Raw genomic sequence first — 23,075 nt, 5'->3', positions numbered from 1 at the left:
TATTTGGGCTTCTAGCAGTGTGTGGGACTTGTTCTATTAGTCCATCTATACTGACCTCCATCAGGTTGCAAATTGAATATAATTTTTTTCTGCATCTAGCTCTGAAAAAATATTTGGCCTTCTAGCAGTGTGTGGGACTTGCTCTATTAGTCCATCTATACCGACCTCCATCAGGTTGCAAATTGAATATATTTTTTTTCTGCATCTAGCTCTGAAAAAATATTTGGGCTTCTAGCTGTGTGTGGGACTTGTTCTATTAGTCCATCTATACTGACCTCCGTCAGGTTGCAAACTGAATATAATTTTTTTCTGCATCTAGCTCTGAAAAAATTTTGGCCTTCTAGCCGTGTGTGGGACTTGTTCTATTAGTCCATCTATACTGACCTCCATCAGGTTGCAAATTGAATATAATTTTTTTCTGCATCTAGCTCTGAAAAAATATTTGGCCTTCAAGCATTGTGTGGGACTTGTTCTATTAGTCCATCTATACTGACCTCCATCAGGTTGCAAACTGAATATAATTTTTTTCTGCATCTACCTCTGAAAAAATATTTGGGCTTCTAGCTGTGTGTGGGACTTGTTCTATTAGTCCATCTATACTGACCTCCATCAGGTTGCAAATTTAATATAATATTTTTCTGCATCTAGCTCTGAAAAAAATATTTGGGCTTCTAGCAGTGTGTGGGACTTTTTCTATTAGTCCATCTATACTGACCTCCATCAGGTTGCAAATTGAATATAATTTTTTCTGCATCTAGCTCTGAAAAAATATTTGGCCTTCTAGCAAAGTGTGGGACTTGTTCTATTATTCCATCTATACTGACCTCCATCAGGTTGCAAACTGAATATAATTTTTTTCTGCTTCTAGCTCTGAAAAAATTTTGGCCTTCTAGCCGTGTGTGGGACTTGTTCTATTAGTCCATCTATACTGACCTCCATCAGGTTGCAAACTGAATATAATTTTTTTCTGCATCTAGCTCTGAAAAAATATTTGGCCTTCAAGCAGTTTGTGGGACTTGTTCTATTAGTCCATCTATACTGACCTCCATCAGGTTGCAAATTGAATATAATTTTTTTCTGCACCTACCTCTGAAAAAATATTTGGGCTTCTAGCTGTGTGTGGGACTTGTTCTATTAGTCCAACTATACTGACCTCCATCAGGTTGCAAATTGAATATAATATTTTTCTGCATCTAGCTCTGAAAAAATATTTGGGCTTCTAGCAGTGTGTGGGACTGGTTCTATTAGACCATCTATACTGACCTCCATCAGGTTGCAAACTGAATATAATTTTTTTCTGCATCTAGCTCTGAAAAAATATTTGGCCTTCTAGCAAAGTGTGGGACTTGTTCTATTAGTCCATCTATACTGACCTCCATCAGGTTGCAAATTGAATATATTTTTTTTCTGCATCTAGCTCTGAAAAAATATTTGGGCTTCTAGCTGTGTGTGGGACTTGTTCTATTAGTCCATCTATACTGACCTCCATCAGGTTGCAAATTGAATATAATTTTTTTCTGCATCTAGCTCTGAAAAAATATTTGGCCTTCAAGCATTGTGTGGGACTTGTTCTATTAGTCCATCTATACTGACCTCCATCAGGTTGCAAACTGAATATAATTTTTTTCTGCATCTACCTCTGAAAAAATATTTGGGCTTCTAGCTGTGTGTGGGACTTGTTCTATTAGTCCATCTATACTGACCTCCATCAGGTTGCAAATTTAATATAATATTTTTCTGCATCTAGCTCTGAAAAAAATATTTGGGCTTCTAGCAGTGTGTGGGACTTTTTCTATTAGTCCATCTATACTGACCTCCATCAGGTTGCAAATTGAATATAATTTTTTCTGCATCTAGCTCTGAAAAAATATTTGGGCTTCTAGCTGTGTGTGGGACTTGTTCTATTAGTCCATCTATACTGACCTCCATCAGGTTGCAAACTGAATATAATTTTTTTCTGCATCTAGCTCTGAAAAAATTTTGGCCTTCTAGCCGTGTGTGGGACTTGTTCTATTAGTCCATCTATACTGACCTCCATCAGGTTGCAAATTGAATATAATTTTTTTCTGCATCTAGCTCTGAAAAAATATTTGGCCTTCAAGCAGTGTGTGGGACTTGTTCTATTAGTCCATCTATACTGACCTCCATCAGGTTGCAAATTGAATATAATTTTTTTCTGCACCTACCTCTGAAAAAATATTTGGGCTTCTAGCTGTGTGTGGGACTTGTTCTATTAGTCCAACTATACTGACCTCCATCAGGTTGCAAATTGAATATAATATTTTTCTGCATCTAGCTCTGAAAAAATATTTGGGCTTCTAGCAGTGTGTGGGACTGGTTCTATTAGACCATCTATACTGACCTCCATCAGGTTGCAAATTGAATATAATATTTTTCTGCATCTAGCTCTGAAAAAAATATTTGGCCTTCTAGCAGTGTGTGGGACTTTTTCTATTAGTCCATCTATACTGACCTCCATCAGGTTGCAAATTGAATATAATTTTTTCTGCATCTAGCTCTGAAAAAATATTTGGCCTTCTAGCAATGTGTGGGACTTGTTCAATTAGTCCATCTATACTGACCTCCATCAGGTTGCAAATTGAATATAATTTTTTTCTGCATCTAGCTCTGAAAAAATATTTGGCCTTCTAGCAGTGTGTGGGACTTGTTCTATTAGTCCATCTATTCTGACCTCCATCAGGTTGCAAATTGAATATAATATTTTTCTGCATCTAGCTCTGAAAAAATATTTGGCCTTCTAGCAGTGTGTGGGACTTGTTCTATTAGTCCATCTATACTGACCTCCATCAGGTTGCAAATTGAATATAATATTTTTCTGCATATAGCTCTGAAAAAATATTTGGCCTTCTAGCAGTGTGTGGGACTTGTTCTATTAGTCCATCTATACTGACCTCCATTAGGTTGCAAATTGAATATAATTTATTTCTGCATCTAGCTCTGAAAAAATATTTGGCCTTCTAGCAGTGTGTGGGACTTGTTCTATTAGTCCATCTATACTGAACTCCATCAGGTTGCAAATTGAATATAATTTTTTTCTGAATCTAGCTCTGAAAAAATATTTGGCCTTCTAGCAGTGCGTGAGACTTGTTCTATTAGTCCATCTATACTGACCTCCATCAGGTTGCAAATTGAATATAATTTTTTTCTGCATCTAGCTCTGAAAAAATATTTGGCCTTCTAGCAGTGTGTGGGACTTGCTCTATTAGTCCATCTATACTGACCTCCATCAGGTTGCAAATTGAATATAATTTTTTTCTGCATCTAGCTCTGAAAAAATATTTGGGCTTCTAGCAGTGTGTGGGACTTGTTCTATTAGTCCATCTATACTGGCATCCATCAGGTTGCAAATTGAATATAATTTTTTTCTGCATCTAGCTCTGAAAAAATATTTGGCCTTCTAGCAGTGTGTGGGACTTGTTCTATTAGTCCATCTATACTGACCTCCATCAGGTTGCAAATTGAATATAATTTTTTTCTGCATCTAGCTCTGAAAAAATATTTGGGCTTCTAGCTGTGTGTGGGACTTGTTCTATTAGTCCATCTATACTGACCTCCATCAGGTTGCAAACTGAATATAATTTTTTTCTGCATCTAACCCAGACAATAGTTTTGGCCTAATACCACAGTTTGGCCACTCAGCTCTGCTCGGTTCCCATCCATTGTTTTTTTGGGCAAACAACTCCAGAGTTGTGAATTAGTTAACCACCAAAATGAGTGGAAAAAGACCTGCTGCTAGTGGAAAGGGGAATAGGCGTGTTGGGAAGGGGAAAAAAGGTTGTGTCCGTGGAGTAGGTGTTAAAGCAACAGTAACATCTGCAGAAGAAAGACCATCTTCCAGCAAAACTAAAATGTCTACTTCTTTTAGCGGACAATGTTATAAGATCCCTTTCTTACGGCCATGCCAATCGCTGCAAATTCCAGATGAGGCACAAAAACAGCAGGTGCTTCAACGGATATCAAGTGCTCCTTTAAGTGGGCTCTCCTCCACATCAACTTCAACATCACAAATACTCCAGTCCTCAGAGGTGTCACCCCAATCGCACTTGCTTCCTCACAGCTCCCAAATCTCCAGCTGCCCGTCTGGGTATGAGGTAGAACAGATGGTTGAGTCTGCAGAGCTGTTTACTCATACTATAGCCTGGGAATCAGAGGTCGGCTCCAGCGCTTCTGTGAATCCAGACGAGGAAATGATCTGCACTGATGCCCAGAATCTTTATGAGTCGGATCCAGGACCAGACGCAGAAGGTTCTGACCATAATGTAGACCCTCCTTCCCAAACTGTAACTCCTGTTGGTGGAGACAATGAGGAAGACGATGATGAGACTCAAATACCTGATTGGAGCGACAACTTTAGTTTTTTGTCAGGGCAGGAACAGGTTGGCTCTGAGGACGACGGGTGTGATAACACACAGGGTGATGATGATGAGGTTGGAGATCCCACTTACTGTCAACCCACAGTCAGCCAAGAGATGAGGTCAGCAGAGGAGATGGAGGAGGATGCTATTGACGACGAGGTCAGGTTGTGCCTTCCTGGACAGAGACGTAGTACTGGAAGCACGTCAACAACTGCATCCTCAAACACAACTCTGCCTCTGACCACAAGTCGTGGTGGCTCTTCAGGTCGCATGGGTGCAAAGCCTTGCATAGCCTGGGCATTTTTTCAGATCGATAAAGATGACCCAACTCGTGTTATCTGTAACATTTGTCAGCAAAAGCTAAGTAGAAGCCAAAAAATACATAGTTTGAGTACTTCATGCATGAACCGGCACATGGACATAAAGCATAAGTTGCAGTGGGAAGCTCACTGTGCTACAATGCGGCCTAGCCGGCCGGGCCAACCGCCGTCTGCCACATCTTGTGCATCCACAGCCTCTTCATCCTCTGTGACTGGGGGGACAGCAGTCACACCTGTTTTGGGACGCAGACCTGCCACCTCTTTACCAGCAACAGCCAGCGTGATTGGCAGGTCATCATTTTCTTTGGAGGTGGTAACACCAACTGGTGTTCAGCGCTGTCCGACATCGATAGCACCACCTTTGGATCAAGGCAACCTAACATGTCCGCCTGCATCTTCCTCACAGACCGGCAGTTTGCCGGGGACACCCTTCTCAACCCCGTCTAAGCACAACAGCCAGCCCTCAGTCCCTCAGATGTGGACAAGTAAAAGACCATTTCCTTCTAGCCATGAGAAAGCTAAGAGGTTTAATTTCACCATCTGCAAGCTCTTGGCTACAGAAATGCTGCCTTTCCGCCTGGTGGACACAGAGGATTTTCGAGACCTTATGTCCGTCGCAGTGCCCCAGTACCAGATGCCCAGTCGGCACTACTTCTCAAAGAAAGGTGTGCCTGCGCTCCACCAGCATGTCGCACACAACATCACCGCTTCTTTGAGAAACTCTGTGTGTGACAGGGTGCATTTCACCACAGACGCTTGGATGAGTAGGCATGGACAGGGGCGTTACATGTCGCTGACTGGGCACTGGGTAACTATGGTGACAGCAGGACAAGGGGCTGCTGTCCAAGTCTTGCCGTCCCCACGAGTTGTGCGTCAGTCCTCTTTATCTCAAAGTTCCTCCACTGCTTCTGCCTCCTCAACCTCCTCTCGGTCCTCCACCTGCACCCAAAGCCTGTCTGGTCATGCCACAAGCTTTCTAACTGCGCAGAAGGGATCCTGCACACCTCCTTACTATGCTGGCAGTAGGGCTCAACGTCATCAGGCAGTTTTTACTTTGAAATGTCTGGGAAATGTGAGTCACACAGCTGAGGAGTTGTGGTCAGCTCTGGAGAACCTATTTCATGAATGGTTGTCTCCACTGGACCTGAAACCAGCGAAGGCCGTGTGCGACAATGCTGCAAACCTGGGTGCGGCCCTTCCCGGGGCAATGTCACACACGTGCCTTGTATGGCTCATGTGTTGAACCTGGTTGTCCAGCAATTTTTAGCCCACTATCTCGGACTAGATGGCCTTCTGCAGAGGGCACGGTCGCTGTGTGCTCACTTCCGCCGTTCGCATCCCGCAGCTCAGCGACTTACATCTCTACAGAAGTCGTTGGGCCTGCCACTTCACCGGCTAAAATGCGATGTGCCTACCAGGTGGAATTCAACTCTGCACATGTTGCAGCGACTGTGGCAGCACCGACAAGCCCTGGTGCAATACGTTCTGACGTATAGCCTGGGCCAACAGGATCCAGAGGTGGGGCAAATCACGATGGAGGAGTGGTCTCAGATCAGGGACCTATGCACCCTTCTGCACAGTTTGAAATGGTGACGAAGATGTTTAGTGCTGACGATGCCATTATCAGCATGACTATTCTGGTGATTTACATGCTGGAGCACATGTTAAACAGAATTCGGAGTCAGGTGGTGGCACAAGAGGAGGTGGAGGAAGTAGAGGAGGAGGAGTTGTACGCGGAAGGGCTAACATCTGCAAGGTCCAGACTGTCGGCAGCACCAAGGTGGCAGGCATGTGAGGGTGGGGGAGATGGTTTTACCAGGGCGCATGGTAGCAGCCAAACTAGTGAGGAAGGTGCAGGAGCCCAGGAAGAAGTGGAGGACGAACTGATGGAAGACTCATCAGATGAGGGAGACCTTGATCACATTTCTGTTGTGCGAGGTTTGGGGGAGAGGACAGAGGAAGGAAGCATGATTGTTACCTCGCCACCAACACTACAGGGACTTGGTGCTCCTGGATGTGCAAGACACATGAGTGCCTTCTTGCTGCACTACCTGCAACATGACCCTCGAATTGGGAGAATTAGAAATAATCCTGACTACTGGGTTGCCACACTGTTAGATCCCCGGTACAAAAGTAAATTTGCAGAAATAATTCCTGCCATAGAAAGGGATGCACGCATGCAGGAGTATCAGCAGAGACTGTTGCAGAATCTTACATGTGCTTTTCCACAAAACACCAGTGGTGCACGTAGTGAATCTCACAGTTCCAACTTGCCAACCGTGGGACCGTCGAGTGTTCAGCACTCAAACCGTAACAGAAACACAGTATCTGCTAGTAACATCAATTTTGCGGAATCATTTCACCACTTTTTTAGCTCATCCTTTGCAAGGCCACAGGAGACAAGAAGTCTGACACATAGTCAACGCCTAGAGACGATGGTACAGGAGTATCTCAAAGTAAACATTGAAGCCATGACTGTGTCACTGGTCCCTTGCTCTTTTTGGGCTTCCAATCTGGATAAATGGCCGGAGCTCGCCACTTACGCCTTGGAGATCTTGTCATGCCCCGCAGCCAGTGTTCTGTCTGAACGTGTGTTCAGCACTGCTGGTGGTGTGCTGACAGATAAGCGCACGCGGCTCTCCACTGATAATGTAGACAGACTCACGTTCATAAAGATGAACAAATCATTTATCCGAAACGACTTTTCTACCCCTGTGTCATCCTGGGGAGAGTAAAAGCTTGATGATTGGTTAAAATCACTTCACCAACCATTTTAAGCTTTCAAATTACTAATCATGTTTATCTGTATCTTGGCTGGAAAATAATTTGGGCTTTGTAGCAGTGTGCAGTACTGATTCTATTAGGCCATCTATACTAAGCTCCACCAGATTTAAAATTACTAATCATTTTTATCTGTATCTTGACTGGAAAATAAATTGGGCTTTGTAGCAGTGTGCAGTACTGATTCTATTAGGCCATCTATACTAAGCTCCACCAGATTTCAAATTAATAATAATTTTTAGCTGCATCTAGCCCGGAAAATAATTTTGGGGCTCCGAGATGCGCAAGACACATAAGTGCCTTCTTGCTGCACTACCTGCAACATGACCCTCAGATTGTCAGAATTCGAAATAATCCTGACTACTGGGTTGCCACACTCTTAGATCCCCCACACTCTTTGATCAACCTTTTCATTTTAATAAAGAACAAAAAAATGGTCATTTTTGAAATTATAAACATTAGCAGGTTATTAGAAACTGAAATCAAACAGTTTTCAACTCAAAACTTTCTAGGGGATGTTACATTTGCACATAGGACCCCTTGTTCGAAAGGAGCTTCTGAACTCTCTCGTCCATTGAATTTGTCAGGTTTTGGATGGTTTCTGCTTCAATTGTTTTGCATGAGGACAGAATATCCTCCCAGAGCTGTTGCTTAGATGTGAACTGCCTCCCGCCAATCATAGACACTCCTTTTGATGATGCTCCAGAGGTTCTGAATGGGGTAGAGGTCAGGGGAGCATGGGGGTCACACCATAAGTTTGTCCCCTTTTATGTCCATATCAGCCAGAGATGCAGATGTGTTATGTGCAGCATGAGATGGTGCATTATCATGCATGAAAATGATCTTGCTGTGGAATACACGGTTCTTCTTCTTGAACCATGGCAGGAAGTGCTGTTTGAGAAACTCCACATACATTATGGAGTTCATCTTTGCCCCTTCAGGGATCCTAAAGGGGCTGACAATCTCTCTTCCCATGATTCCAGCCCAAAACATTACTCCACCTCCTTCCTGTAGCTGTGTTTGCCTGGGGTGTCCATCAACCAGCCATCCTCCACTCCATCCATCTGGACCATCGAGCGTTGCACGGCACTCATCCGTGAACAAAACAGTTTTGAAATCAGTCTTCATGTAATGTTTGGCCCACTGGAGCCGTTTCTGCAAGTGTGCAGTGGATAGAGGAGGTCAACAGGATGGCGTACGCACAGCTGCAAACCTCTGAAGGACCCTGCATCTTGTTGTTCGGGGGACGTTGGAGGCACCAGCAGCTTCAAAAACTTGACTGCTGATATGACAAGGCTTTTTTTGCCGCTGCTCTTTTAACCTGACGTAATTGCCTGTAGGAAAGAGTCCTCAATTTGCCTTTATCAGTACGCACACATATGTACTGTGAATCAGCTACATACTTCTTGATTGCCAAGACACTTCATCTTGATCATCGCACAATGTTGATTGTAGTCATGCCTTGACCTAAACACTCCACAATTTGTTGCTTCTCAGCAGCCGACACATCCTTTTTCTTTCCCATTTTGGCAGAAAATGTAGGCTGCTTAATAATGTGGGACAGCCTTCTTAAGTAGTCTTGCCGTTCATTGGACACACCTGCCAAACTAATTAGCACAGGTGTCTGCAATTGCTTACAATGATATAAAGAGCCCTGACACACATCACCATCAATGAGTATAACTGACAAACAAACTAATTCTTCCCTTATCACTCATAAACACTTTTTTATAATAATTTGGAACACAGTGTACATGTGCTTTTCCACAAAACACCAGTGGTTCACTTAGTGAATCTTACAGTTCTAACTTGCCAACCGTGGTCTGTATGGAGTTGTTCAATAAAGGGCCCAAAATTAAGATAACATAAACGGGAGAGATCTCTATGAATAGGAATTCCTAAGAATTTGATACCCTGTGAGGGCCAGGCAAAGGGAAAGTTGGACTGGATGGAATGCTGTATGGATTTGGGGAGAGAGACATCGAGGGCCTCAGACTTCGCTGTATTGATTTTAAAATTTGACCATGTAACAAAGTGATCTATTTCAGCCATAACAGCCTGCTGATGGATATATGTGATTGACATCATCAGCAAATGCAGACCACTTGTACTCGGTGCCTTCCACCTCAATCCACCTAATATTGGGGTTATGGCGAATTGATGAGAGCAGGTGCTCCGTCACTAGGATGTATAAGAGAGGGGATAGAGGACATCCCTGCCTTGTCCCATTGGTGATTATGAAAGGTGATGAAAATGTTCTGACGCGCCCCCTGGGCCTTGGGACATCCGGAGCCGGACCCTTTTTGGTGGATGCAGGTGGCTCATGGCGGTCAAACCAGTGGCGGAACTATTTATGTGGTTTTGATGTTTAAATGTCCGACTACGCCACCCGTGGATTGCGTTCAGAGTGAACCGCCGCTGCAGGGCAGACCGCTGAGGCTGGTGTTGTGGGTGCAGCAGAGCGTAGCATAACTCCCCACGGGAGGAGTATAGCCTCAGGGCAGTGTATGCGGAGGATGGGGGTGATGGTGCAGGGCAGCAGCAGTAATGACACGGAGTCAGTGATGCAGTCCAGGGCCTTTACTCACAGTTCTTATTATCCAGACCACTTCTGCAGGTAACGGCTGCCCACGTTGTACTGTGCTCACCAGGTGAGGGGCTCAGACAACTCCCAGATAACTTTGGAGCGCTTCACAGGACCCCCTTTGTGTGTCCTTTGTCTGGCCTTTCTTACCAACCCTTCTGTCCGGCTGCCTCGGGCCTCCTCTTGGTAAATTTGGCGCCAGTTTCCCTGACCCTATGTGCTGCCCTCCTAGCGGGTGTAGCGAGGGGCTGCGCCACATAAAATGTCACAGCCTCCGGTTTCTAGCTGAGGGTCGTTTCCCGCCTCCACTAGTTTCGGGGACCGGTCTCCCCCTTTGGCCTGACCCCTCCATGCAGGTGGATTCGGGCGTGCGGTGGCGACTCGCCCGTCCACACCCCTGGGATCCCTTCGTTCCTCATTCCTGGAGCCTTCTCCGCTCCTCTTCCTTCCTTCTCCCTCTTCCAGGCCTGGGCCTCTGTTACTAGGCCCACCTCTGGAGCAGAGCTCATGCAGAGCCCCTGCTCCCTGTCACTTCTGCTCAGACTTCTCTGCACTGAACTAAGATGGTGCCCACCTTTTATACTCCCTTCTCAACGCACCCAGGAACTGCTTCCTCCCTGCTCCTGCACTACAGGGTTCCCCTTCCTCAGTGTTCCCTCCCCCCACTCCAGCCAGGGACAGGGACTGTCGTGCCCATCTCAGGGGCATATTGGTCGCCCTGCCCCACGGCAATGTGGTGTAATGCATGCAGGTGTCGGGGTCCTGATCCACACTCCATCCTTACCTGAGAGTGAGATATCACACCTCTGGGTGAGGTGCAACACCTCTGCAGCAACTGAGCCCTCGGGGTGCTACAGTTCCATTTATCTTCAGCCTAGGTGACGCATTGCGATACAGGGCCGTGATTTTGGCTATAAAAGGGTCCCCCTAGACCCCTACCCCAAGATTTTTAAGAGAATAATATATGGCGTGGCAGGAGACTCTATGGAATGCTTTCTCAGCATCCAACGAGAGTATCTAATTACAAATTTTTAACTGCATCTAGCCCAGGAAATACTTTGTGCCTAGTAGCAGTGTCTGCTAGTCAGCGGATTATCCCGGCTGTTAAGCAAGCTACACCACCTGTAGTTTGGACACTTAATTTTTTCAAAGGAAATGCTTAGGGACCACGGGATTCTCAGTGAAGAGCATCAGGAGGCACCCCAAGGCATAGGGGCTGGGACTGGCGGTAGGACGCCTTGCGGTGGACAGCCGAGCTCGATCCTTATAAAAGCTTTTTAACTGCAGCAGCTTTAGTGGATGCTACTGGAGCTGGAATTACGCGGCTGCTGGCATGAGACTTGCCCTTCAATAGATCCTTGTAAAAGGATTTAAAGTGTATGCATTCAATTTAGAGAGACAATTTAAATTAAAATGCTTACAGCTGCCTCCACCACAGGGGGGCTCGCTCGACCCACCAGCGGACAGGCACCAGTATTGGGAGAGGGGGGCTGGCCTTCAGGGTCCACTGCAGCTCTGGCACAAACCCGGCGACACGGAGGTGGCACGGGCAGGAACGGACTGGCCGTGTCGGCTTCTCACTTTTTGGATTTTAGAAGGGCATGACATGCCTATATTTGTGTCTCCCCCTCCTTTTACTCCTCCACCTCTTTTCTTTTTGCATGACTATATGTTCTTGTCACTTTTATATGTGTTAGTTGTGTCTTCTGAGCAGTTTGTCAGCTTTTGGACACCTTTGAAGGTGTTTTCTATGTGCTTCTATGTGTTTTTGTTTGCCTGCCAATGGTTTTAACGGTGTTCGAAGGTGTTCGACGAGCAGTTCGACGAACAGTTCGGCGAACACAAGGGTGTTCGACGAACCGAACCGAACTCGAACACTACGGGGGTGGCTCAACACTATTTACGAGTATAGCGATTACGAATATTACGGTACTCGCTCATCACTAATGACGATTACTACAGTATATTTTTAATGTCCATAATCTAATTCTATCAACTAACCTAAATGATTTTTTACTTGATTCTTTTTCACACAAAAAAAACAACAATTGGAGGCCTACTAGTGATGTTTGTCACTGACCAGCGCTCGATGACTCACTGGTCCTGGTGAGGCTGGTGTTACTAGGCTCCAGCCTATGATTGGTGCTCTTGCAGCACCGATCATAGGCTGGACATCAGTGTTTCAGGCAATCTTATTAAAATGTTGCCGCTTAGACTTGTGGAAATAGAAGCTTTCTGCAACCTCATGGCATAGACCATCCCTCGGTACTCGGTCCAACCCGCCACTATTTCTCCCAGTGTGCTGTCCCCACCTTACACAAGCACATGTTCCATAACATTTCCCGAGACCTCACAAACGCAGTTACTGGGAAGGCCTACTTAACCACGGACACATGGACAAGTGCTTGTGGCCAGGGACGCTACATTTTTCACACTAGGTGAATATTGTGGAAGCCAGGACCCAGTCGGATACTGGGACCGAACATGTGCTATCGATGCCGAGGATTGCTGGCTCTGGTTCATTCAGGGTTGCCCCCACATTTTACAGATGATCCAGCATTTCCTCATCCTTCTTCACGGCCTCAGCCTCCATCTCCTAAACACCAAAATCAGTTGCAAGCTTGAAGCACTGCAGCACTGCCTCGACCAAGCAGTAAAAAGGCTCTGCTGAAGCTAATCTGCTTGGGGACAGACTGCACACCACCGCAGAATTGTTGAAATGTTTAACAGACCAGACTGATCTGTGGCTCTCGCCCTTGAAACTACAGCCAGGCATGGTCATGTGTGACAATGGCCAGAACCTAGTGGCGGCTGTGAATCTTGGAAACCTCGCACACTTACCATGCCTGGCCCACATGCTCAACTTAGTGGTTTCAAAACCTACTCTGATCTGATTGAGCTGTTTGTGAAAGTATGCCATGTTTGTGCCCATTTCCGCAAGTCAGCTACAGCTTCTGCCACCCTGGGAGTGCTTCAGCAGCGACTGAAACTTCCAGCTCACTAACTGGTGTGGGATGTCACCACACATTTTAACTCAATGTTACATATGTTGGCAAGGCTTTGTGAGCAGCAGAGGGTAGTTGTTGCATACCAGCTACAACATGCACATTGCTACTTCGGTCAGTCTTCGCATATAAAAGCTGATGAGTGGGCATGGATGTCTGACATCTGTGCTATTCTCCAAAACTTTGAGGACTCGACCAAGATGGTGAGCGACGATGATGCTATAATCAGCGTAACCATCTCTGTCTACTGAATTGCTTGTTGCTCACAATTCAAGAGGAGGCTTTGCAGGCGGAGCAAATTGAGATGGAGCAAGAGAATATACAGGTTATGCTACACAGCCCTGCCTCATCTCATCTTTTCAACGTGGATTGGGTGAAAATGTGGAGGAGAAGGAGGAGGAGGAAAAGGAGCTGGTTTCCTGCGCTACAGATGGTACTACCCACACTACCTTCATCCCGTCTATTCAGCGTGGATGGCCTGAAGAGGAGGAGTGTCTCTTTCTAATTTTTGGCATCCTGTGCACTTAGTGCAAAGTGTCTCTTCAGAGAAGAAGAGAACTAGAACTCTAGTGCCACCTATAGGAAGTAGCAATCCTAAAACTCAATATCAACCCTTTAACAAGCCTTGTCACATGACTTAAGATAATAGTCAAAACCAAAATCTCAATTTGCAGACACTGTGTTTTGATGTACTGCCCCTCCTCAGTGCAAAGTGTGAGATATGGTTTGGCTGAGTGAGAGGCGTCTGGCCGGCATCCAAAGGGTAACGTTTCTCCTTGCAGAGAGTGACATGTTAAGCATGTCGAGGTGATGCTTTACCAGTCTAAGAGACCCATTCCTTAGTAATGGGAAAAAATGCTTTTCGGAGGCTCCACCTTGTAGTATTGGGACATTTTTGGAAACCAAAAGAGCCGGTGGGTTCTATTAGTATATGATCCAATGCCTTGTTGTGACCTGTCAGGTGGTCGTCACAGTGTTCTAACACTGCATAAAGGATTTCACAGCTAGGACAGGAGACTTTGTACAGTAAGTACAGAAGATCCTGGTCTCCTCCATATCAGGCTGAGTAGATGCAAAAGGCTCCACTATATTCCCCAGCAGGGTTCATGAAATAACAGTCATTGGTGCTGCAATTGAAAAAAAGTAAGAAAAAATGTCTATTCCATTCCCTACTAATACCACTGTTAGCTGCATTTAGTATAGAGATAGGTGCTAGGTATCATATGCTAGAAATAAGTGTTCATTCTGGTCACATACATCTCTTCCACAGTCCATAACTTGATTGCTTTTGTCCATACACTCAATGACAGATTCTTGTTTTTTACGATGATCTGTACTCAGAAATTCATCAAAGTTCACAGAAATTCATCTAAGATGACAGAAATTCATCAAATTTAACAAAATGTACTGATTTAATGTGTAATTCGCAGTTTCACTGTAGCATTTATATGTAAGAGGTAGTGGTGGGAGACTTGACGCTACTGGAGATGGAATTGCCACTTCAGAACTCTTCATTGCTTTGTTTCCATCCATTTCTGGGTGATTCTTGAAGTATGTTTGGGGTCACGGTCCTCATGTAAGACTCATGACCTAGGATGCGAACCAAGCTTTCTAACACTGGGCACTACATTGCAACCCAAAATCCTTTGGGAATCTTCACATTTCATGATGCCTTTCACACTTTGAACCTCCACCATATTTCACTGTAAGTACTGTGTTCTTTTATTTGTAGGCCTCATTCCATTTACAGTAAACAATTCAATGACGTGCTTTAACAAAAAGCTCTATCTTGGTCTCACACCTGCTAGCAATCTAAAAATAGTGGAGGTCGCCTGCTGTCACTCTATAAATTGTGAGGGCCGCCTGCTGGCACTCCAAGCTTCAAACTTTACAGAATATATATACGAAAAAGAAAATTTGACCACCTCAGATGGATACATTATATTGCAGTAGCAATATACGGCTATGCACAGCATAGCCGGCTGCTGGTCCTGTAAAAATGCTTAGTGAGGGCTGGCTGTTGGCCCTCTAAAAATATTGAGTAAGGGCCGGCTACTGGATCTCTAAAATTTGTGTGAGTGCCACCGAATGGCCCTCTGACAATAGTGAGGGCCACCTGCTGGGCCTCTAACAATAGTGAGGGCTGACTGATGGCCCTCTAACAATAGTACGGGCCAACTGATGGCCCTCTACAAATAGTGACAGCCGCCTGATGGCCCTGAAAAAAAAAGTGGGACTTTCAGTATCCTTCCTTCATAAATTAAACAGGATGTGTCTGATCATGTCTCACATACCACATGGCCAAATAAGGTATTAAATTGTTTAAATTGCATTTAGCGGTGAATGTTTTTTTCACCTTTGAAAGCAATGCGAATATGCAAAAACGCACCAAAAACACTATGTGTGAGCATAGAACAAGGTGTGGAGGAGCATTTGTTTTCTCTTATTTATTTTGCATTAAATACAAGTCATTATCCTGGAAAGAATGTTTCTTAACATTTTTTCCAGGAAAATCCATTTTAACTTTGTTTTTTTATTGTTAGTCCATAAAAGTGGCGTAATACTCTGACAACATTGTTCACAGCAGCGACCTTGGATTCAGAGATACTTCCAGGGGTCTTCTCCATCCTGTTCCCATGCCATTTCAGTGCTGTTTCCATCAACCCATGTTTAGACCCCCTCCAGGCCTCTATGCTCGAATTTCCCATTGACTTTCATTATACTCGTTAATCGGGTCGAGCTCCTGAGCATTGCGATTTGCTCAACCCGAGTAATGAACACCTGAGCATTTTAGTGGTCGCCCATCACTGCTACTGAATTACATTGGAGATATTCCCCCTGGACAAGAAATAACTATCACAAGGTGCCACTTACTGTAAAGTCTAAGGTTACACACCCATTCAATGACACTAATCAAAGCCATGCTAATTAAGTACTTTTTCTATATGCAGCATGTGCAATTTAGAAGAATGCTGTTAGTTCCCACAGACTATTTTTTTCCACATTAAACTTTTCCAATGCAAAAAAATGGGTTGCAGAAATCCAGTTCATGTGCATTGGATGTGGATTTCACATAAATTCTAGCACAGAATCCATGTGAAAAAAATGCTGTGTGGACATGTCCTAAAAGATTTGTTAAATATTTATAGCATTCACTTTTTAAACATTTTATAACATTTGCCATTGACTGTGGGTTATCCTTGGACACTGCAGACAGCTTGATTAATGATTCAAAAAAAAGAAGACAATGAAGAGAAACCTAGACAGATGATTACAGTTTTCTCCTCTCCTTCAGCTTAGCAGCCACTATTTTAATTGAAGCATCACTACAATGTTATTTATCTCCAAGTGTCAAGCAAATTGTACAAGTTGGAAGTATTTTATTGGTATTCCAGCTCACCTGTATTAATGCTGAAGGGTACTTAAATCTACTTTTGCAAGGAGATTTAGTTTTATTGCTGCCTTCGAGCATATCGCAGAATTTACTGCCTAAGATGGAGGAGAGGGACAAGGGAAACAAAATATGAACTTAATCTAAAATATTACAACAGAACCAATGGTACAACTCTAAGTTTTAAACATATTTATTTCCAAGCAGCCTATAAAATATTATAAATGTTGACCCAATGAGTTCACAATGTTATAAAAATAAAACTTAATCACTGTAAGAAAAAAATCTTGAAAATTATGCATTATAACAAAGCTAACAACTTTTTTGCAGAACTCGGGGAGAACAAGTTTGCAATAACTAGATGTAAACAATAATCTGCACGATAGGTCTAAAGCATAGCCAGCAATGTGATACCTCCATAAGATCTCCAAATTTTATTTCAACAGTACATAAATTGGAATGCATTGAAGCATGCTAGAATCATTTTTCCTACGGACATGCACAGGGGTACATATTTCAATGAGCACTGTATTCAGGATCCATTTGCCAAACTGCTATAAACTACTATGTGCATGAGTCCTTACTAACATTGTATGTCATTTTGTTTGATAAATACCCTATTTTTGCCTATTCTACATGCCAAATGTAATCCTTTGTGTGGACTAATCAGAGACTTTGCTTCCAGTGGCTGTCAGCATTATTTCTCTTTTTTCCCACGCTAAATATGATTTTATTATGATATATTCAAACTGTGTGCAAGTGTACCTAAAATAATTCATGTTTTGACATTGTTTTAAAGACAAAGGGTGATCGCACCAAATACTGATTTGATTTAGATTTTTCCTTTGTTTATTCATTTTGCATTTTCTTAATTTATAAACATAAACTATTAACACTTGTATTTTTGAAAGCCTTCTTCCTGTTTAGCATTTTTTTCTACTCATGCCTAAAACATTTGTATAATATTGTATATTTGTATATTTGTGACAAAAACTCTCCAAATGATAACAGGTGAAATAAGTATTGAACACTAAAAAAATGGAATGCGGCACTCTTTTAGTTGAATTTTATTATTTTCTTAAGGATAGTGTATAGAAAGTAACATTTCAGTCAAATCAACTTCATCAGATATACACTAGATTAATTTATTTCATATAAATTCATAAATAATAGAGTCCGGCTCTTTAAATTTCATATAGCAGCCATCTGCATGAGGAGAAGTGAACCTGGTAAATCAATATCATTGGTATTGTGACTTTTTCCATGAGTCATTTCTCATTATTACACATACAGTGACGAGTAGTGATGAGCGAGCACTAAAATGCTCGGGTACTCGTTGCTCAATTCAAGCAAATTGGAATGCTCAAGTGCTCGACTAAAGCAATGAACCCAATGTAAGTCTATGGGAAACTCGAGCATTTTTCTGGCTGCTCCCCCCTGCGGTCTGCAGAGGGCCTAAAAATTGCCCAAAATGGATGGGAACAGTGATCAAGTGACATGGGAACAGCATGGGGAAGACCCCTGGATGCATCTCTGACTCCCAGGTCTCTGCTGTCAACAATGTTGACTCACAATAAAACATGCAAAAACAAAACCAAAATGGATTTTCCTGGGAAAAATGTTAAGAACATCCTTTCCTGAGTAATGATTTGTATATAATGCAAAATAATTAGCCAAAACCAAAAATTATCCTCCATACCATGGGCTATGTTCACACGTAGCATTTTTGATGCGTTTTTGCACTTTTGCATTGCTTTCAACGGTGAAAAATACATTTACCGAGAAATGTAATTTTAACATTTTACTACCTTATCTGGCCATGTGGTGTGTGAGATATGATCAGACACATTCATACAGTGCCTAAAAGACATGGTTCGAGCATGGGGAAGACCCCTGGAAGCATCTCTGACTCCCAGGTCACTACATAAAACTGTGGTCATCTCATCAGACGTGATCCTATATTACTGCGGTAATAATACAGACATTTTTGGCAACGTGACAAATATTAAACTCCATTTAAAATGGGCAAGGTGTGTGGCAAGAGACGGGGAATTGGACGTTATGGTGATGGTGATAGTGCATGCAGAGGCCATGGGCAAGATGAAACTGTGTCTGCTGAGGGAGCACAACAAACACTCACATCATGTCGAATTACCTTCCTGTCCCAATTCCAAGAGGGCCACGGAACACCACTCTTGAAGGCAGAGCAGTGTGAAAAGGTTGTTTGTTGGATAGCAGATAATGCTTTCAGTCAGTTTGCCACCACCACCTACTTGTCTTCCACAATGTCCAGTCTCAGTAGCCATGAGTCTGGACCACATTATTAATATTACTTTGGAGCCATTTATTCCATGGCGCTTTACATGTGAAAAAGGGGCATACAAATACATCGCAAAAACAATTGCAATAATCTTGAACAAAAATGTGACAGCGACTGCTACAGGAGAGGAGAGGACCCTGCCCGCGATGGCTCACAGTCTACAAGGGATGGGTGAGGATAGAGTAGGAGAGGATAGAGCTGGTCGTGTAGCGGTATGGTGGAGCGAGGGTTACTGCAGGTTGTACGCTTGTCGGAAGAGGTGGGTCTTCAGGTACCTTTTGAAGGTTTCAAAAGTAGGCAAGAGTCAGAAATGTTGGGGTAGAGAGTTCCAGAGAAGGGAAGATGCATGGAAAAAATCATGTATTCGATTGTGGGAAGAGGATATAAGAGGGGAGTATAGAAGGAGGTCTTGTGAGGATCGGAAATTGCAGGTAAGTACCAGGAGACTAGGTCACAGATGTATGGAGGAGACAGGTTGTGAATGGCTTTGCATGCCAAGGTTAGGGTTTTGAACTGGAGTCTCTGGGCAACGGGGAGCCAGTGAAGGGATTGACAGAGAGGAGAGGCCAGGGAATAGTGAGGGGACAGGTGGATTAGTCGGGCTACATAGTTTCGGATAGATTGGAGGAATGTGAGAGTGTTAAAAGGGAGGCCACAGAGCAGTAGGTTGCAGTCGTCGAGAAGGGAGAAGATGAGGGTGTACACTAGTGTTTTTGTAGATTTGTGGTTGAGCAATGTGCGGATCCGGGAGATTTTTTTTACTTGGAGTCGGCATACTCCTCAGCCTGATCCTCCTTCCTCCCACCATTCCGAGTGCCCTAATACAACTGATCCCACACTTGGACACTCGGAAGAGCTGTTTTGTTCATCTTTCCATTTATAGATTTTGGCTTCTTGTTCGATCCGCTCGGAAGTGGAAAGAGCTTGGATATGTGGTTTGAAGGAGAGATTAGAGTACAGGGTTACCCCAAGAGCTGTTCACTTTTCCATTGACAGATTCGGGCCTCTCGCCCAGCCAGCTTCAAGCAGGGCAACAGAAGATCACATTTAGCGATTTGAGCAGCCATGGTCACCCAAAGGTGACAGTGGGAAAGTGCAATTACTGTTGCAAGAGGTGGATAATGATGAGACACAATGGACAGAAAGTCAGGAGGAGGATCAGGGTGCAAAAGTGGAAGACGAAGCTGTGGACGATAAAGTCACTCACACAATCTGGCAAGGAGACATGCACAGCGGGGACAGCAGCACACAGGGGGGAAGGAGGCATAGCACCACAACAGGCAGGAACAAGCAGTGTGGGGGCTACAGACACAAGGTGGGCAACTACTCCCCGGAACACCAACACGACGGAAGTTACCAGTACAACTGTTAGGTCTTCCCAAGTCTGGTTCTTTTTTAAAGACTGTCATTTAGATAACCCCAAAAAGGCCATTTGTAACATCTGCCAGGCCAGCATCATCAAGAGCACCAAAAATACCAGCCTGACCACCAGCAGCATGCTCAGGCACATGACAGCAAAGCACCCGACTTGCTGGGCCGAACGCCACAGTCCAGAAACAGTGTCTGCAGGTAACATGACTGCCTCTTCCGCTGTTGTGCGTGCATGCCAATCCCCTGTCCATGGTGCATGTAAAGATGCCTCCTGCCCTGCACCTGCAGACTTGCAACCATCACCGACCACGTACATGTTCCTTTGAAGCGTTCAGTTGTCCCTACCCCAGTCCTTGGAATGCAAGCGCAAGTATGCAGCCAACCACCCACCTACCCACAGGCCGCAATAGACAATTGCCTCATTTCTGGACTGATTGCTTGCACTTGAAATGTTGCCTCTTAGGCTCGTGGAGGCAGAAGATTTCCACAACCTCATGGCGGCGGCTGGGTGTCCATACTCGGCACCCAGCTGCCACTATTTCTCCCAGTGTCTTCTCCGCCTTCCACAAGTGCGGGTCCCAGAACATTACTCATGCCCTCCCCAGTGCACTTAAGTAGGAAGGACCACCTAACCACAAACAAGTGAATGTGGCCAGGGATGGTACATCTCACTGACGCATGTCACTGGGTTAATATTGTGCTCGGTCTCCTAGACAACGACCAAATTATTAATGATAAGAAAAAGATTATTATTATTATTATTATTATTATTATTATTATGATGGTCCTTAGCTTTGTGTTACTTGGAATGCAAGTGCAAGTATGCTGCCAGCCACCCACCCACCCAGAGGCCGCAATAGTAAACTGCCACATTTCTGGGCAGCTTGCTTGCACTTGAAATGTTGCCTTTGTAAGGCGGCGGTGTTCACACCGTGCAGTAACTGAGGCAGTGACCCAAGCAAGTCCAACATAAACAGCTTTATTCAGCAACTCACGGGTAAACAGAAAAGTCCTCCGGTTCGCAGCGGGGTAAACATGAGTCCCTAAACAAAGTTTGCCGTGGGCAACGGCCACGCCGGGCCGCTCAGAGCCTGACGGGTGCAGAGCCTTCCCAGGCGTGGGTTCAGCTACTCACAGGTCCGCCGAGCTTTCCTGCTATGCTTCTAGCAGGTCCCAACACTGAACTATACTAATCTTTAGTGCAGGGTTTTTAAAGGACCTGTGGCAAGAGCCACTGGAAAACCCAGGTTGGAGGGAGGAGGCCGCCTCACTGCCTTCCTGTAGCCTCCCCCAAGAAATGAAGGCCCTGTCAGGTTTTACTAATCTGCCTTAGCCAGATAGCCTGACCAGGTCAATGCTCACCTTCATTCCTGCATTGCAGCCGCAGGTGAGTTTTTGACTGCAATGCACTCCAATGGATTTAATCGGTCTCTGTACACATTCTGGGGGATATATAACGTCCCTCGTATACGATCCCGGTCACTGCCTCACATATCCCCCACTCTGTTCAAACTTGTGGGGTTGAACATTTGTCACCATGCAGGGTGCCCGGGACAGGACATCCGCGTTTGCCTGAGACTTCCCAGGGCGATTGTTATGATCTGCAACATGAACTAAGGAAAGATAGGGGAAAGCTGTCCCTACAGTAAGACTAAGCTGAATCCCTGCAATGTAGCGGGCTGCCTGTTCCTAGTGAACAGACCCGCCTTAGTCCTTGGCTAGTCTGAATGAAGACCTATAGAATTAAGGGAGGGGTCCCTAAAAGGACTAAGGACTGGGACAAAAATGGGACACCTCCTAAACAGAAGTTGTTGCAGAACACAAAAGACAAACTGACAAAAAGTACTAGAGGTCCCAGAGGACCAAGCGAACTAGACAGAGAAAGGCACAGAAGCACCTGGCTAGAGAGACAGTCAAACACTGAAGTCCAGCACAGCCAGAAGGGCGGAGCTGGAATATAAAGGCAGGTGGTCACGTGACCGCAAAACACAAAATAGAAAAAACTAACAGGAGGGTTATAACAGTGCCCCCTCTTTAATGAGGATCCTCCGGATCCTCCAGGCCCAGGCCTGTCCGGAAACCTCCTGGGGAAAGCTTTAACAAGCCTAGGAGCAGAGACATCATCCGTCCTTACCCAGGAGTTGTCTTCGGGACCGAAACCCTTCCAGGAGACAAGATACTGTAATCTCCCTCTACACCATCTAGAATTCAAGATACGCGAAATTTCAAATTCGCCGTCTTCCACCACAGGGGGAACTGTGAGAGTGGCGTCCCTATCAGATACATCAGCCTTTTTCAATAAGGAAACATGAAACACAGGATTAATCTTCCAGGAAGTAGGGACATCCAACCTAACAGCAGACGGGTTAACAACCTGAAGCACTTTAAATAGACCCACAAACTTAGGACCCAGTTTTTTAGAGGGAATCCTCAACCGCAGGTTCTTCGAGGACAACCAAACCATGTCACCCACAGTAAACAAAACCTCTTTACGTTTCCTGTCAAAATACTTCTTGGATTTCTTGTTAGCCTCTTGAAGGTTGCAACTAGTGTTGAGCAACCCAGTCGTGTTCGAGTTCGGTTCGGTTCGTCGAACACCCGTATGTTCGACGAACTGTTCGTCGAACTGTTTGTCGAACACCTTTGAACACCGTTAAAACCAATGGCAGGCAAACAAAAACACATAGAAACACATAGAAAACACCTTCAAAGGTGTCCAAAAGCTGACAAACTGCTCAGAAGACACAACTAACACATGGAAAAGTGACAAGTACATATAGTCTTGCGAAAACAAAGGGGGTGGAGGAGTAAAAGGAGGGGGAGACATAGATATAGGCATGTCATGCCCTTCTAAAACCAAAAAAGTGCGAACCATTTCCTTTGAAAAAATTAAGTGTCCAAACTACAGGTGGTGTAGCTAGCTTAAC

This window comes from Phyllobates terribilis, unplaced genomic scaffold (assembly GCF_046119375.1).
Source record: "Phyllobates terribilis strain yellow unplaced genomic scaffold, ASM4611937v1 Scaffold_3__8_contigs__length_932513732, whole genome shotgun sequence".
In the NCBI taxonomy this organism is placed as follows: domain Eukaryota; kingdom Metazoa; phylum Chordata; class Amphibia; order Anura; family Dendrobatidae; genus Phyllobates; species Phyllobates terribilis.
Note: the sequence above shows the minus strand (reverse complement) of the source record.